General features: G+C 36.8%; 1 non-coding gene across 1 annotated transcript; it reads left to right on the forward strand.

Moving 5' to 3' along the window:
• The first annotated feature begins 16,139 nt into the window (after positions 1–16,139).
• On the forward strand, positions 16,140–16,356 carry LOC113599713 (small nucleolar RNA U3). Its single transcript, XR_003420620.1, has one exon. It is a non-coding gene; the product is annotated as a small nucleolar RNA U3 (small nucleolar RNA).
• The last annotated feature ends 1,677 nt before the right edge of the window (positions 16,357–18,033 follow it).

The following is an 18,033-nucleotide window of genomic DNA, read 5'->3' on the forward strand; positions in this document are numbered from 1 at the left end:
CTTTCAGGAAAGTCTAGAATAAGAAACATAGCTATACTATAATAAATTATACTGGGATTACTTCTACCATATTCCTAACTTTTCCATTCTGAAAATAAATTCAATTCACTAAATTTAATTAATTGTTTTAGCTTTATTTCACTTTAATTTTTTATTCCTTTTTAGTTACTTCTACTTTTGCTCCTATGGTTCACCCCACTCTTATTTGTCAAGTACCTTCACCAAAAATTTGTAATTCTTCTTAGTATAGTTAGTTAGGCCTGGCCCAAGGCTGGGGATCATGATAAATAATTCAACAGACTGAAAAAGTAGTACAAGAAGAGTCAGTATAAAAGACCCCTATAAAGAAAAACAGATAACATTCAGTATCATGGTAAACTCCACCAGCATAAATAAGGGATTAAGGGTATCTTTTATGCACAAATTTATTGAGGATTTTAAGTAAGCATTTACATTGAAAAAAATTACTTTGATTAGATTTATGCTGAAAATACGCTCTAAATATGGTTCTGTTTTGATGCTTACAAGAGAAAAGAATTTTCATTAGTTAATTAACTCATATATGGATATAATCAACAAACATAAATTAGTTGCCTACTATGATCAAGCAGTATGTTAATATCGATGGTGCAAAGATAACCTAGCTGGGGAAAAAACAAACATAAATACAAACATTAAAGATAAACAAAAAAGTATTTACAATGTAAAATAATAGTGGTATCAGCACTGGAATCACATGTTGCTACTAATGTATGTATAGAAAATCTTAGCTTCACTAATAATTCATTGTGGGTCTGTTATTTTTAAAAATGTATTTACCATGAGTACTATTTCTTGAAATAATGAATTCCACAGGTTTACTATTCGCTATATAAATTATTACAGTTTAAATTATCCTAAACCTTCTTTTCTGGAACTTTGAACTACCTACACCAATAATATTTGTTGCAATATCAAGTCTCAACTATGGACCAGACAAGGTGCTTAATCCTCCAATTTGTATGGTCTAATTTAATCCTTAAATTTATCTTGGAAGAAAGTTATTGTCATTCCTATATTATCTATAAGAAATCAAAGTTCTCTGAGACTCAATTTAACAGTGAAGGACACTTCAAATTGCAAGTATAAGAAGTCCCAAATGAAAATTAATAAAACTAAAAGCCTTCCCAGTGCATCTTCAGTCTCTGACTTTATTAAGCAGCAGGATGCTGTGTTAGCTCTGGAATTTACATCTTCTCTTTTCAACTCAATGGGTAGTTTGAAAGCCTGGGTAGACAAAACTCTATACAATCTTCTCTTTTTGGCCACAACTCTACAGAAGCAATTGTCCCCTTGTGATGCAGGAGTATAGAACATGATGATCTTGATATTACCTGCCACCTTGCCTCTGACTGTTAGTTTGGGTAGCATTTCCATCACACAAAGACTAAGATTTCTGGTACTTCAAACATCATAAATAGCAAGCCCTAGGCAAAACTGGTTTTTGTAGAACAAGTATATTTCCTTTTTACCCTGCTTCCAGATAGATGAGTTTTAACTATGCCTTTTTGATTTCTGAGTGTCTTTTACTAAGTTCAAAATGTAACCAACATACTCCAGCATGCTAAATTTTTTCTACCAAAAACAAAACAAAGCAACCATATTCTGCAGCTGTAATAGACTCATTGTTTAAATTCCATGATCTAATATGCTACTGCATATTCTAATTAGCTATTTTATTGTGAAGAATAAAAATTACCAATCTCCCAGCCTAGGATACAAGGTACCTCACCACTGTGTATATATATATATATATATATATATATATATATATATATATATATATATATATATTTTTCTACTCAACAAATTTTAAAATTTTAGAAAATATTACTTCTAACATTCCCACATTCTGATATCAAAATCTGAGTCAGTGAGCATTGTTTATTACAAACACTGAAGTATAAGTACATAAATCAAAACCATCTCCAAATGACTTAGGCAAAAAAGGAATTTATTGGTTCTTATAACTGAGAATTCTCGAAATAGGGCCTATCTTTGGCACAAGGGAACACAGGGCACAAATAATGTCATCAGGACTCACTTTTACACCTCCTGTCAGCAACACCTTCCCTAATGGACTTTGATTTCAGGCTACAGGTGGCAAAGAGGCAGCTGCTACAGCACCTAGCCTGGACGTCTCTCAAGTAACGCACGGTGATAGAGCACCACTTCTGCGCTAGCAGTTCCAAGAGAAGCCTCACTGCCTCTTACTTGCCCTGATCATGTCTCATGCCCACGCCTAAGCACTGTGATCTGAAGCAATACGATCCACCAGTTAACTCTGCCTAAATTCTCTTACTCCGACTCTTGAGTCAAGGATGAGACCCAATCTAAATATACAGAAAGAGAATGTAGAAGAGATAAAAGACCAAAGTAAAGTTGGGGACTTTGACTGGAAAAGGAAGAAAGTGAGGTAGAACTCCAATTAACAGAAGGCCACTACGGTAAGACTGGATAGCTAGCATGTGATTAGAATAGAACTTGAGCCTGCCTAAGTTTCTAAGAATGAACCATTCTGTAACCCTAAATCCAATATTAAGGGCTTCTATAACTAAATCAATGATCTAATTCCTTATACCATTAATATTTTATGGACCTTCTCTTTTCCAGAAAAATGTCATAAAACCTGTTTTAAATGCATTATATTACTTTGCCTGTAATTTTTTTTTAAATGTTTATTTATTTTTGACGGAGAGAGAGAGACAGAGCATGAGCGGGGGAGGTGCAGAGAAAGAGGGAGACACAGAATCGGAAGCAGGCTCCAGGCTCCAAGCTGTCAGCACAAAGCCCCCCGCGGGGCTCAAACTCACAGACCGGGATATCATGACCTAAGCCGAAGTCGGACGCTCAACCAACTGAGCCACCCAGGCATCCCTGCCTGTAATTTTTTTTAAAAATTTTATTTATTTATTTTGAGAGAGAAAGCGTGAGCAGGGAAGAGGGGAAGAGGGAGAGGAGGAGGAGGAGAGAGAGAGAGAGAGAGAGAGAGAGAGAGAGAGAGAGAGAGAGAGAGAGAGAGTGAGTCCCAAGCAGGCTCCATGCTTAGCATGGAGCCCGATGCAAGGCTCAATCCCTAGACTGCAAGATCATCACCTGTGTCGATTATCAAGAGTCATACGCTTAACCGATTGAGTCACCCAGGTGCCCCTCTTTGCATGTAATTTTTATCATTGCCACTTTTGTATGGTGATTAACAGCAAGCAAACAGTGTGTTTTCAGTTCATCTTTGGGCTTGTCAACTTCAAGAAATAGGCCCTTCTTATCTGTTACCATCCCTTAATCTAAAAGGGACAATCAAAAGAGAGTGCAAGTGAATGTCATGCTTACACAATTCCAAAGAAATAGAATTTATCAAAGTAGAAACATATTTTGATCTTGGCATAAGGTTCCCCTCATTTGACCAAAGAAGTGGTAATAAAAAAGAAGCAGTGAACTAATGGTAATAGTCTGAAAAGAGAGTGGAAGAGTCGTATACTCCTGCATCAGACAATGAGAACAGGCATGAAAAATGCCCAGATGTGCACTGGTATATGTTCTGGACAACTCAGGCCTAAGGCCTACACTGAAATATAGTGGAGCAGCAGTAATGAGAATTTTTTTCAAAGTACAAATGGAAATGAAGAAGTACAAAGTAAAAATTTTATGAGTTCTCAAATTCAAATGTTGCAGTGATTTGCAAAAGCAGGGCTGGTGGCATATAAGAAGCTTGGGGATGGTGGTGCACCCGGGGGGCTCAGTCGGTTAAGCATCCGACTTTGGCTTAGGTCATGATCTCACAGTTGGTGGGTTTGAGCCCTGCGTCAGGCTCTGTGCAGATAGCTTGGAGCTTGGAGCCTGGAGTCTGCTTCAGATTCTGTCTCCCTCTCCTGCTGCCCCTTCCCCATTCACACTCTGTCTCTCTTTCTCTCTCAAAAATTAACATTAAAGAAAATTTTTTTAAGAAGCTTGGGGATGGGGTGCTGGGAATTGTAATCTGAAAAGTGTATGCACTATATAATTACTTTAATCAACACACCTCACAGTTCCTTTTGGGAAAAGAAAAAGCCTTGGCATCATTTTTCTACTACGATGAGAAAATATCTTGAAATTAAATTAAACCTGAAATAATGGGTATTGAGGAGGGCACCTTTTGGGATGAGCACTGGGTGTTGTATGGAAACCAATTTGACAATAAATTTCATATTAAAAAATAACAACAACAAAAAAAATTAAACCTGAAATAGTTTTGGACACACTCCTAATATGGAAGGTTTTCAAAAGGTTTGAAGCTCTAAAAATTGGTAAAGTGTTCTGAAATCTATTTAAGGACTATCAAAATTTCCGTGATTCATGGGGCTCACAAATTAACTAAATAAGCTACACTCCCACCCAGAGGGACATTCTCTAAATCCCTAAGCAGAAGAAAAAACTAATATTTATATAAGCGTGTGCAGTTTTCAGGGCATATTTAAGATCCTCCAAGTGGCAAATGATATGTTTTATTGTGTTGAAATTTTCCAGTTTATGATATTGTTTCTCCTTTAATCAGAGCATTTTGTATTTATGTTCTAAATATATTAGCTTTGTATGAGAGAAACGACATTTTCTAAGATTTATTTCAAGATTGGCTTCATAATTTGCCCCAGCACCTGAGGAACTTCACGTATTTCTTTAAATAAGTTAAAATTATCTTTAGTAAGCACCATTTTAATAATAAGCAACATTTTATAAAGACAATGATAAATTACTTTAAGGCAGATTGGATAGTTCTCTAGCTTTATATCCTTCACTGGATGGCCCTCCCAATACCTAACAGAGGGCTGTACACAGTGTGAGTGCTAAGTTAATTTTTATGAGATATGATTCAGTGATTGAACACATGTGGAAAAACAATATATTACATGCCTCCAGATTTTGCCTTTGTTATCTGAAATCATAAGGTAGGCCACAGAGCTTAGTACAGATAATACGGGTACATTGTATGGTGACATATACTGCAGTAATAAGTATAACAAAATGATATATTAAGTGTAGTTAATTCAATAAATACCCACTGAACTTCTGTCATGTGTCAGGCAATATGTTAAGAACTAGGAATATATTAGTAAACAAATAAAAAACTGTGCATTCAGGATGTGATGGGCTAAGAGATGAGCAATATCTCTCCTTATTTAAAATTTTATTTTATAGAGAGAAAGAGTACAAACAGGGGAGAGGTGTGGAGGGAGAGAGAAAGAGAGAATCCTAAGCAGGCTCCACACCCAGCCCAGAGCACAATGTGGGGCTCGATCCCACAAGGGATCCCTGGGATCCCACATGATCCCTGGGATCATGACCTGAATGGAAATCAAGAGTGGGACACTCAACTAACTGAGCCACCCAGGCACCTTGAGCAATCTCTTAATACAATGTGTTAGATGTTAGACTTTGAAAAAATATTTGTCTAATTTCTTATTAAATTTGGGTATTTTAATAAGAACAGAAATCCAGTATAGATTTCTATTGTTTTTCTCAATGGCTCAATTTAGAACAGATTTCCATTTGTTTGAAGTAGTAATTTTGAGGTTAGAATGTTTCCCCTAACCTGAAAGAAGTTCTCATATATTTATTATATAATATTACCTGTGACAACTGTTTCACAAAAAAATAGGTTGCAAAATCATAATAATTGCTCCTGCATAGAACTAATAACAGGCATTAATATTGTTTTATGCCTTAAAGCTACTTTTCCACTTTTCATACTGCTGTTGTTACTTTAGGAAACCCACATGACTTTTGGGAACCTGGGTAAATTGGGAAATTGGCATAGAGCAGAATATTGTCTTATCTTTTGCTACAGCTGATCCAGGAAGTGTGAAATGAATAGGATTGTAGTTTACTGAAAAGAGCCTTGGATTGGAAGTCAGAAATTCTGTGTTTAAGATATACCAGACAGCTTTCTTCAACCTTGCATACTCACTCTGTTGCAATTGTACACTGACTTTTATTATGTTTAGTTGCTTATTACATTTATACACTATCTTTCTATCAAAGTAAACTAATCTTTTACAACATGAAATATAAATAACAGCGATGTTTTTTTATTTTTTTATTTTTTTTAACATTTATTTATTTTTGAGACAGAGAGAGACAGAGTATGAATGGGGGAGGATCAGAGAGAGAGGGAGACACAGAATCTGAAACAGGCTCCAGGCTCTGAGCTGTCAGCACAGAGCCTGATGCGGGGCTTGAACTCACAGACTGCGAGATCATGACCTGAGCCGAAGTCAGACACTTAACCGACTGAGCCACGCAGGTGCCCCATCAGCAATGCTTTTTAAATTACCGGTGGGATTATGAAAAGGAATAAAAATGGAGTAGGTCACATCTTGAAAATTATTGTGCCACATTTTTTACTGGGTACAGTCTTCTCCAGGGACAGAAAAGGGGGGGGGAGCCACACTTTTGTCTGCATGCTTCCTTCTAAGATATATTACTAATATTCTCAAGGAGGAGACAAGTCCAACATTGAGAAGTCGATGTCTTAGAACCCACTGTTCTAACCCAACTTTATTTTCTCCAGGGAGTGTAATGGGTTGTGGGGGGAAAGACTAACCATTTGGAACTTTCTACGCATAATCTGTTTATTCATTCATTCTGCAAATATTTGTTGAGCATCTTCTATACACTCACATACAAAGTTGAATAAGTCATGGTTCCTGCCGTCAAGTATCTCACAGTCTAACAACAACAAAAAAGTTTATGAAACTATTATTTTTGAAGTTTTTCTTTTGATTATTGCCTAGAATACTAGAATGGCCCTGCTCTAGAGACTATCAAGACAGAAAGGTTAATCTGTTAGTACTAGAAGCATGGAAATTCTATGAAGAGAACAGCAAGAAGTAGTAACACACAGAGACAGGCAGAACAGACAGAACAGGCAGACAGACAGACAGACAGACACACAAACACACACACACACACACACACACACACACACACACACACACCCCACAACAAGCCTAAGCCTACATTGAGTATGAATGTAAATTCAGGAAACAGGAAACAGGAAACACACTGAGAAGCAGAAGCTCACGTTCATGAAACTTTTTATTTAAGGCATCTGAAATGCTTGGAACTGTTCTATGAAATATGTGGCTTATGAAAAATAAAATAAAATATACAAATATAATTAAAGAGTGATGAACAAGTATTTCTCTAATAAGTTTTGAAAGTGTATTAGAAAAATTTTGAATATGTATTAGAAATATTTAAATGAATATTTAAATGATCACTGATATCAGTGAATTATCCATATTTTTACTCTCTGTTCCCTCAAATAAGGCTCCAATAGACAGGTAGGTGTTGGCTGGTGAATGCAGAAAATATTTTTGTCTGTGTATTTGTTTTGGGGAGAAGAGGATGAACACTTCTTAGAGAATCAACAAATCAGCTGCTTAGTAATTCTACTCCTGAACTTTTGGAAAGAATCATAACTTTCTTACAACGGTTTCAGTAAAGATTTCTTCCTAAAATTCCAGCCAACAATACTCCTCAGTCAGGTATGCTAGACATTGCTGTGAATACTGGGAAATAAACCAAGAAGAATAAATTATAACCTTAAATTGTAAGCCAAGATACACACCACTGTAAAATACTGCTCTGTAATGTTTGGCTCATGTAAAGAAGGTGTACCCTTTCAATTCACTGGAAATATAGCTGAACCACATTTTTAGGTTATTTTCTGATTAATTCCCATTTCCAGGTGAGGAATAACACAATTATAGTGGTTATCTTAGTACCTGCTTTTTCATGTCCCTCTCCCAAACAGTTCTCTTGCACCTACTTTTGATATCTCACACCTAGGTTCTTAACCTGAGTCCTCTCATTCATAATTCTTGAACTTCTGTGTTGCCTTGTTTAGCTTGGCAAAAAAGGTAGTCCATTATCTTTGATTGGGCTCCCTAGAATTACACCCTGAGAGGATTCCATGTGAGTGTGGGGGGAGGGGACCTGCTAGAGGAATGAAAAGGGAAGGAGGCTGTGTAAAGGTGCAATATTAAGTAAGTTCAGCGGAAGGTACCTTTGACTCAATATTTCAAGGAAACTCTGGAAACAGTATAGATTAATCATACCTCAGAGCTATCCTTAACAGAAGATGGAAAATTAAGACCTACTACTTGCCAGTCCCTTCAAGGGCTGCCCCCAGGGGGCGATAATTCCCAGGCATTTCTGGTTCTCAGGCAGCATAGGCTGAATTGGTTCTAACAACCTGAGGATAGTCCTCCAAAAAAGGTAACAATCATGCTGGCTAGTGGAAGATAAGTCCCCTGGGAGCTTGTGCACATGAAAGTAGCAAAGGGATCCAAAGGGGATGTGGGTGGAGTATTGACAGTGTCTGCCTCATGTAAGTAATCACTATCATGTATTTAAAAATATACTTTAGACTATCAGAAAATCAGGATCTATTCCAGCATTTGTCACTAATTAAATATGTGTTTTGGGGTACTGTATTTATAGTTTCGGTTGTATTAAAACTCTTCTGACTTAAGTCAATGAAACAGAAAGCCATCATAAACCAGATTAGCCAAATAAAGTATAATTTATCAGTTTGTATAGTTAAACCATTGTATTAGCTAGACTTTTGCCTTATGAATCAGAGGAATTGGATGATATTAATCAGTACTACCTTTCTCTCTCATCTCTACTTTTCTTTGTGTGCCAGATTCACCTTCTCCCATATACTGGGAAGCATTGCCTCTGTCAATTCTTGACTTCATTCCTCACGATTTCACCCTCCTATTCTCATGGTTCTCATTTTATTTTATTTTATTTTATTTTATTTTATTTTATTTTATTTTATTTTACTAATGTTTATTTTTGAGAGAGATAGAGATTGAGAGAGAGAAGAAGAGTGCACACGTGCAAACAGAGAAGGGACATAGAGGGAAAAGAGTCAATCCCACGCAGGCTACTTGCTGTCAGTGCAGGTCTGATGGGAGGCTTGAATCCATGAACTGGGAGATCATGACCTGAGGCGAAATCAAGAACTGAACACTTAACCAATTGAGCCACCCAGGTGCCCCTTTCCTGGCTCTCATTTAAAATCTAGTTTTAATGTTCACTTATTTTGAGAAGGGGGGGTTGGGGAGGGGCAGAAAGAGAATCCCAAGTAGGTGCCATGCTGTCAGAGCAAAGCCTGACTCGAGAGTCGAACCCAAGTACTGGGTGATCCTGATATGAGCCAAGATCAAGAGTCAAGAGTCCTAAGCTTAATCAACTGAGCCACCTGGGGAGCCCCTCATGGTTCTTATTTTAAATTGCAAGAAAGGAAAGACTTTAATTGACCAGGTTCGATGAAAGAATTTGCTGGCTCTAGAATTACTGTGGCCAGAGAATGAATTATTATATTTGTCCAGCATAGGACATGAAACCATCTTAGAAAAATCACTGTGGCCAGAAAGATGAGGTCATATAAGATTACAGCAGCTCTGATTTGGAAAATATGTTAGAGAGGGCAAAGAATAATTCCCTAAAAGAAAATAGGTCCCAGAAAATGTAAGATAAGCTGACCAAAGCAAAAATACATTTCAATATCATATGAATTTCAGTTTCCTCATTAATAACATGAAGTTAAAACATTTGTTACAGTTATTTCACAAAATTATTTTAAGTGCTAAATATGATTTATCAGCAGAAGTGCTTTATAAAGTTTTGTTAGTGAGCACTACATGACACTCACACAGAATGTTGAACCTCTTATACCAGTTCATCTAAAATATGTTTTTATATTACTGGTAAGTACAAAAAGATGACCCTAGAGTCTTCCATGGTGGATTTTCTAAGTAAAACCCAGGTTTAATCTCCCTGAAAAACTGAGAAGCATAAATCTTGGTAGCATCCAGACTTCTTTTAAAGACAAGAATAGGGGAACTGTTTACTGAAGGAACAGGAAGGAGCAGCTAGGCTCCTCACCAGTATTTTTACAAAAGGTATTAGGTATATCATCTTAATAGCAGAAAAATCATCATGATATCACTCAGAAGCTGGCATAGTGCCTTTCTTGAAACAACCATAACAACAACAACCTCCAGGAGTCCAAATAAATAATTTCTTTCTTCTGAAAATAAAAAAAGGAAGGAAGGAAGGAAGGAAGGAAGGAAGGAAAAAAGGAATGAGAGAGGAGAAGGGAGGTAAAGGAAGAGAAGGGGAGGGAAGGGAAGGGAAGGGAAGGGAAGGGGAGGGGAGGGGAGGGGAGGGGAGGGGAGGGGAGGGGAGGGGAGGGAAGGGAAGGGAAGGGAAGGGAAGGGAAGGGAAGGGAAGGGAAGGGAAGGGAAGGGAAGGGAAGGGAAGGGAAGGGAAGGGAAAGGAAGGGAAGGGAAGACAGAAAGGAAGAGAAGAGATGAGGAAAAGGGAGGAGAGGAGAAGAGAGAGGAGAGAAGAGAAGAGAAGGAATGTTTTGGGGGCACCTGGGTGGCTCAGTTAGTCCAGTTAAGTGTCAGACTTTGGCTCAGGTCATGATCTCACGGTTCGTGGGTTGGAGCCCTGCATCAGGGTCTCTGCTGTCAGTATGGAGCCTGCTTCTGATCTTCTGTCTCCTCTCTGTGCCCTGCTGGTTCTCTCAAAATAGATAAATAAACTTAATTTTTTTAAAATAAATGTTTTGGACTCTTTCCTGTATTTTTCCTAATTACTCAGACTAAAACTCCCATATACCATCAGTCACAAAATTTTGTTCAACATTCGCAGGCTTTACTGAAGATTTGCTCTGACCTGGCTATTCATTGTTATTCAATGCAGACAGAAAGGTGATATAATCCTAACCCTTAAGGTCCTCACAGTTAAACTGGGAGGTAAAATACAAATTTCTCTCTTTCAATCTGTCTTCCTTTTTATTTCTAGGCCCCACTCCATTTACTCCAGACTTTACCACATCATGCTTATATTACAGCAGTAACCTTGAATGGGTCTTTCTGCCTCCAGTGTTAACTTCAGCTAACACCCAGTCAGACTAATTTTTCTAAAACAATTTCTATACTGTATCATTTTTCTTAAGGAAAAAAAATACCATGTCTCTAAAATTTCAATAAGATAATGTTCATTTACTGAAATTTTAGATCTGTGGGGAAAATTAAAGAATTAGCACTGAATTCAACTCAATTTTGGATAACTTTTACAAATAAGAGTAACAATTAATAAGCAGAAAATAATTAAAACATAAAATTCCTGGATCCTAGATAAATATTATAGGAAGTACAGTGGTCTTTATGTTACAGCACTGAGGAATAAAATAAAAATTTTGAGCAATCATAGAAACATAAGTGAGAAAGCAAAATAAAATTTGATTTATATCTGCAAAATACTGGGAAACTGAAAGCTGAAAGATCAGTTAGGAGGCTAACGCAACTACCTAGGTAAGAATTAGTAATAGCCCAAATTTGAAAGGTGGCACTGACAATGGGAAGAAAAGTTCAGATGCAAAAGACATTATGAAAGATAAATTCATAGAACTTGATGACTGAGCCAAGGAAGAGGGATGTGTAAAAACTATTTTGAGGTTTTGGGTCTGGGAGAATACTGATACATACTACAACCAGAATAAGAAAATCAAAAAGGAGTAAATTTGTTGAAGTTTCTTGAGAAGATACTGTGTGTTCTCTTTTCAACACATTAAATGTTCTTCAACTGGGCATCTGTTGTTCTGGCCATTTACCATTCACCAATGTACTTTTAGTAGCATATGTATTTTTCTTTGGCAAACCACTGCTCCTTTCATCCTCAGCTGACTCCTCCTCCAGTTACCAAATGGGCCATCAGTCTGGAAGACTGCATTGCATTTCCATAGATCCACTGATTAATTCGGGGGCATATATGACCCAATTGGAGGCAGTTTTACAAAATAGTATTTTGCTGTAACAGTTGGGAGAGAAACAAGTGCTTTTTTCACTTGCTTCTTAGCAGTTAGCATGGTGTGACTGGTGAAAATGAAGGTAAGCCAGCAAAAGGCAGTGATAAAAATGGACCGAGCCCAGTTTCTGATGACTTTGTTTGAACCTTGAATTCAGGTCTCCTGTACTTTCAGTACACGAGAAGACAAATTCCTTTTGGCCTTAAACAAGTTTACTCTGGTCTGACAATTAAAAAGCACAACAATTTCTCTACAAAAGCAATGTGCAGAAATGGAGCTCCTTATCCTACAAACAAATTGAGAAGAGAGGAGGAGGGAGGAAAGAAAATAAGAGCTTCCTGAAAAACTAAATCTTATCTTTTATGGGAAGCAAAAATATATATTTGCCCATTTTTAAAGGTGAATATCTTAAATTTTTTTCAATCTTTTCTCATCTCTCTAAGTACATGTCATAGTTCTACGGACATGTGCATTTGCTAAAGTATGTCATTACATTTACTTGATATTGCAATCTCCCTCAAATCCATAAGCAAGTCCTTCTCTGACATGTGTTCTTTCATAAACCCACAAATTGCTACTGGAGGGGTAATAGTATATTCCCTCTTTGGAGTGTTGGTATTTCCAAAGAGGGCCATGTCTTCATTTGTACCCTGCCTTTTCCATTAGAATTCCAGGGAATGAAACCCCAGAATCAAAAGTAGGAAGATGAATGCTTGAGTAACCGGCATCATCAGCACATGTGGTATGCTTCATTTGATACTTTCTTTAAAAAGTAAAACCAAAGTCTACATTTTTTACTAAAATGACTAGTTCTTGTCTTTCCAGGAGCTGATCTGTTCTTTTATTTTTATAGACTACTGTTATTATTTCAATAAATTATTTTTTCTTGCTTAAGTAAATAATTTGCTTGCAAAATATATAATCATAATTAAATTAATTTAATATTTAATTGCAATTAAATATTATATTAAATATATTGTGTATTATATTAAATATTTTAAAGTTAAATATTTTAATTATAAATTGCATAGTTAAATAAATATAATTATATCTATCCTAGAATGAATTAATAAACAAAAATATGTAAAAAAATTTCTGCACATATATGTACTCTGCTAATATATGTTTTATGCAAAAACAGATTTATAGAACTATATCTTGCAAATAAAAGATGACAATGGATACAGTTCAATTACTTTTCAATGAAATGATCTTTTCTTGTCTTTAATGCAAAAGAGAACTTAATATTTGAATTAATCAATCAATCAGGAAAAAGGATTTAATAAGTTTCAGTTTTTCAGCACTACAAGTTATTTAGAATAATTACATCATAAAGCCCCTTTATTACCAAATACACAACCTAGATAGTGATAGAAAATAAATGGAAGAATTAAGAAGGCAACATTAAGCTGAAGGGAAAACCATTGGCAAGTACATAAGCTAAAATAGCCAAAATAAAGATGAACAACTTCTGAACCCTTCCTACTGGCATCCCAGATTCAGCAGGCATCCCAGATTCAGCATGTGCAAAACAGGATTTCTGATCTTTTCTTTAATGCCAATTCCCAACAAAATCTGCTGAAAGCCATCTTTACCATGCTGACTGTTCACCCATTCCATTTGTTCAGACTAAAATTTTTTGTGCCATCTTCAAATCTACACTTTCTCTCATATCCACAACTAATATGAAAGGAAATCCTATTGGATCCACCTGCAGGCTATCACTTCTTTTTTTTTCCAGATTATCACTTTCTACCACTCTTTTGCTCCCACCATGCTCTGAGCCACCACATCTCTCATATGTGTTATCGAAGTCACCTTCTAACTGTTTTGCTTCTGCTCTCGTTCCCTTATGATCTGTTCTTAATGCAATAGCCAGAGGTATCCCTTTAAAACTCATCAGGTAATTTCACTCCTCTGCACAGTAAAAATAAAAGTCTTCATGAGGGCTTACAACATTTTACAGGACCTGCTATTGCTGTGACCACACCTATCACTCTTCCCCTGACCACAGAGACCTCTTTGCTGTTGCTCAAACATATCAGGTAACAAACCACATAAGGAACTTTGTGCAAAACCTCTCTTCCTGGAAAGTTCCCCATCCCCCTCATTGTCTTCAAGTCTTGTTTCAATTGTAATCTATTTTGTAAGCTAGACTCTGATCATCCACTTGGTATTGTATCTCCATGGGGTGCCTGGGTGGCTCAGTAGGCTAAGCATCTGGCTCAGGCCATGATTTCATGGTTCGTGGGTTTGGGCACCAGATTAGGCTCTCTGCTGTCAGCACAGAGCCCACTTCAGATATCCTGTCCTCCTCTCTCTCTGCTCCTCCCCTGCATTCTCTCTTTCTTTCTCTCTCAAAAATAAACATTTTCTAAAAATTAAAAAAAAAAAACAAATTGCACCTCTAGATATTTTCAATCCACCTTCGCTACATTTTAATTTCCCATAGCACTGTCATCTTCTTTAAAAATGTGAAATAATCTACCTCTTTATTTTGTTTATTGACTGTCTTTTCTTGCTCTTACATAAGCTGCACAAGGGCAACAGTCCTTGCCCGTTTTGTTCACTGACTTTACTCCAAGAGCCTAGAACAGATGCTGAATAAATATTTTTTGAATTAATTGAATAGAAGCTGCATCATGCTTATAGAGGCTAACGCATAGATTTGGAATGAAATTATATTACCTCTCATTTAAATCTGACATTTTAAAATCTTTTATAAAGTCTTAGTCATTACAGCAACAACATATGGTGGATAATGTTATCACCCCACTTTCACATGAGGAAACTAAGGCCTAAGTAACTAAAGCAAGATCACATAATTGATAAATGATAAACCCAAAATTTGAACACCTGTTATTTGAGGCAGGAATCAGGCATATTTAACACTCTGTCATCTTACCTTTATTGAATACATTTGGGCAAGTCATTTACAGGCCATGAGCTTCTTTTCTCTCATCGGTTAAATAGGGATACCAGTGTTTCCCATATATTATTGCAGTAAGAAGCAGAGATAATATTTGTATTATTTGCCTGGCAAATAATTGTAATATTGCAAATATTTGTAATATTTTCCTGGGAAATAATAGGCAGTAATTAAATGAAAATACTATTCTAATCCTTCCCATATTTACAGTAAGAGATGTCTTAAGTAAGCTCAATCCTTGTGGGATGTATCTCTCTCTCTTTAAAAAACATGCAAGAATGAGGTCAGGGCTCAATGTAAAGGATCAAGAAAATTGTTTATTTAATTTTAATTTAGAACTTAGGCTAGAAGTCAAAGTTCTTTCTCAAAGAGCAGAACTAGGCTCTAGCTAATAATAAATGGTCTGTTTTCTAGAGTGTTCTTTATGCATACTTCCTTAACCGAGCAGCCAGGGTCACAGGGATCTTGGGAAAGATTCAATGACTTAGAGAAATCTATCACAGACCCAGATGGAAAGCCAGGGGCCCCACATCTCCATTTCACTCTACCACTTATCCACCAGGTACTCTTGAGTATATCACCTCTCTGTGCATTACAAACTATAAATGAAACTCATAGAGCTAATGCTTACATAGTGCTGACTCTGTGCCAGACACTCTCCTTGTATCTTAGCTCCTTTGATCCTCCAAACAACTTTCCAGTTAGGAAAAAAAGACATCACTGAGGGTTGGGGTCACCAGATGATGACGAGAAAGAGCTGATTTCTGAAGGACAGAAAATTTCCATAAGCAGAGAGGCAAGATTACATTTCCAGAGGAATGACAGCATTGATGCTGTGTTAATAAACATGCATTGAGTACTGGTTGGCAGACACCTGCTAATGCTCTGTGCATTCCAAATATATATGTAAAGCATGACTTTTAATGGAAGAAGTTTACAGATTTTATAGCCTAGATGGAAAGAAAGACAAGGAGACATTTAATCATTGTGTAGGGCCAATTGTCACAAATATAAAAGAAACGCAACAAAATCTTGGAAGCAAAGATAAAGGAAAGATCCACTATTTTGTGGAAATGAGAGAATATTTGATAAAGTACATGATACATGAATATGAGAGACAATGAGGATTTTGGTAAATAAGGATGAATTTAAGGGCATTCCCAGCAGAGAAACAATCTCAGTGTAAACATGCTTGTATAAAGAGCAAATGGCTCAAAGACAGAAATGCATGAAGAGTATAAAGGGCATTAATGAGGAATGTATACAAAAAGACTTTTAATAGTGTTATTGTAAGTCCAGTTAAAGACTATAATACTTTCAGGGGTCATTTCTATAGTTCATTACTAGAGAAGATTCTCTGAACGTGAAGAATACCAGAAATCATGAGAAGGAGATGCAGTGTCCTTTCCTGAGCATGAAGCTTGCTTTGAGTGCTGCTTTTACAGCTGCTCTTTGCCCTTGATGATTGTTCTTTTCCCACTTTGGGTGAATAAAAGAGAAAGGACACCATCTGAGTGGTTTCTAAAAAAAAAAAAAAAGTAAGTCCAGTTTAATGAGAAAAATAAATGGTTGAAAGGAGGGAGAAAGTCTTCCTTGCAGTTCAGGCAATGAATTCTGCTTTACAAATGCTGTGTGTGGGGAGGGTGTGTGTGTGTGTGTGCGTGTGTGTGTGGGGGGGGGGGTGGGTGCGAGAGAAAGAGAGAGAGAAATACAGACTTAGTAGTTGTTGTACACATGGAACTATCACTGAGGAAAACCAAGAGCTTGCTGACATTTTCTCTCTCTTCTCTCTCTAAATTGCCACATCATAAGTACTTTACTTTTCAAAGAAACGTAGTAGACTCATTGATCCCACAGTAAAGCAAATTTATTCTTAAAGGACCAAAGTAAATACAATGGCTTTAATCAGCTCTAAGAAAACATACTCAGCATTCTCTTCCTTCCCCTGCCTCAAGTGCGTTTGAGGCAGTGCAAGGTCTAAGTTTGAGCAGATGGATGGAAGTTTGAGCAAGTAATTACAAGCTGCAACACAATTTCCTTAAAACGACACACATACTAGACAAATACTTATTTGTGGTTATAGAGTGGGTAAAGTTACTATAAAAATAGTAGCACACCTTATAATAGTGCTGTATGCCATAATTTACCTTTGCTATATCTGAAGTGTCATATCTTGTTCCAGACTTAATATTTAGTAACTAACAATTTAATGTACAAATCTCCAGCCTAAGAAGCAGAATAATTAGAAGAGGCAAGCCCCCCTTTTCACATGGAAAAAGTATAGTGGACCATGCAAAATGCCTGAGGATTATACAGAAGAGAGAGGTGATTTTTAGTTATGAAAAATGTCTGGCAATTTTCTTTCTTTTTTAAGTTTATTTGTTTATTTTGAGAAAGGGAGAACAGGGGAGGGGCAGTGAGAAGGGGAGAGAGAGAGAATTCTAAGCAGGCTCTGTACTGACAGATGCAGGCTCAAACTCGTGAACCCATCACACATTTCATTGAATGAGCCACCCAGGCACCCTGGGGAAATTTAAAAATAACTCTTATCAAACATATAGTAAACTCAATGCAGATATGCAGAAAGTATATGAAAGTAAATGCCATAAGCACTTTTTTTTCTAGAATATCCAGCTTTGTTGATGTTTCTTTCTCTGAATTCCTGAAGTGTCTTACAGACATTTCTGAATTGAAAACAAAAATTTGGAAGCTTATTATGTGTCTAGGAGAAACGCACTTCTACACACCATAGTCTTTAGAAGTCTACAGCCATCTCAGAAATACTGCTCCTGACCGTTCCATACATAAATTCCTATTCAGCACTAAAAACTACTTAGTTATGCTTAAATGTTACATGTGCGTGAGCACCTTTTTTTTAATGTTAATTTATTTTTGAGAGAGAGTGTGTGAGTGGGGAAGGGGCAGAGAGAGTGGGAGACACGGAATCCAAAGCAGGCTCCAGGCTCTGAACTGTCAGCACACAGCCCAATGCAGGACTCAAACCATGAACGGTGAGACCATGACCTGAGCCAAAGTTGCTTGTTTAACCGACTGAACCACCCAGGCACCCTACATGAGCACTCCTAATTTGATGTGCATATATCCTCTAGAAATAGGATTAAAACCTAGTTATTGTAAGAAATGCAGTCAAATCCATCACGTTTCATCCACCAAAGGTCAATGCAATAACAGAATA

Source organism: Acinonyx jubatus, chromosome C1, assembly GCF_027475565.1.
Source record: "Acinonyx jubatus isolate Ajub_Pintada_27869175 chromosome C1, VMU_Ajub_asm_v1.0, whole genome shotgun sequence".
NCBI lineage: Eukaryota > Metazoa > Chordata > Mammalia > Carnivora > Felidae > Acinonyx > Acinonyx jubatus.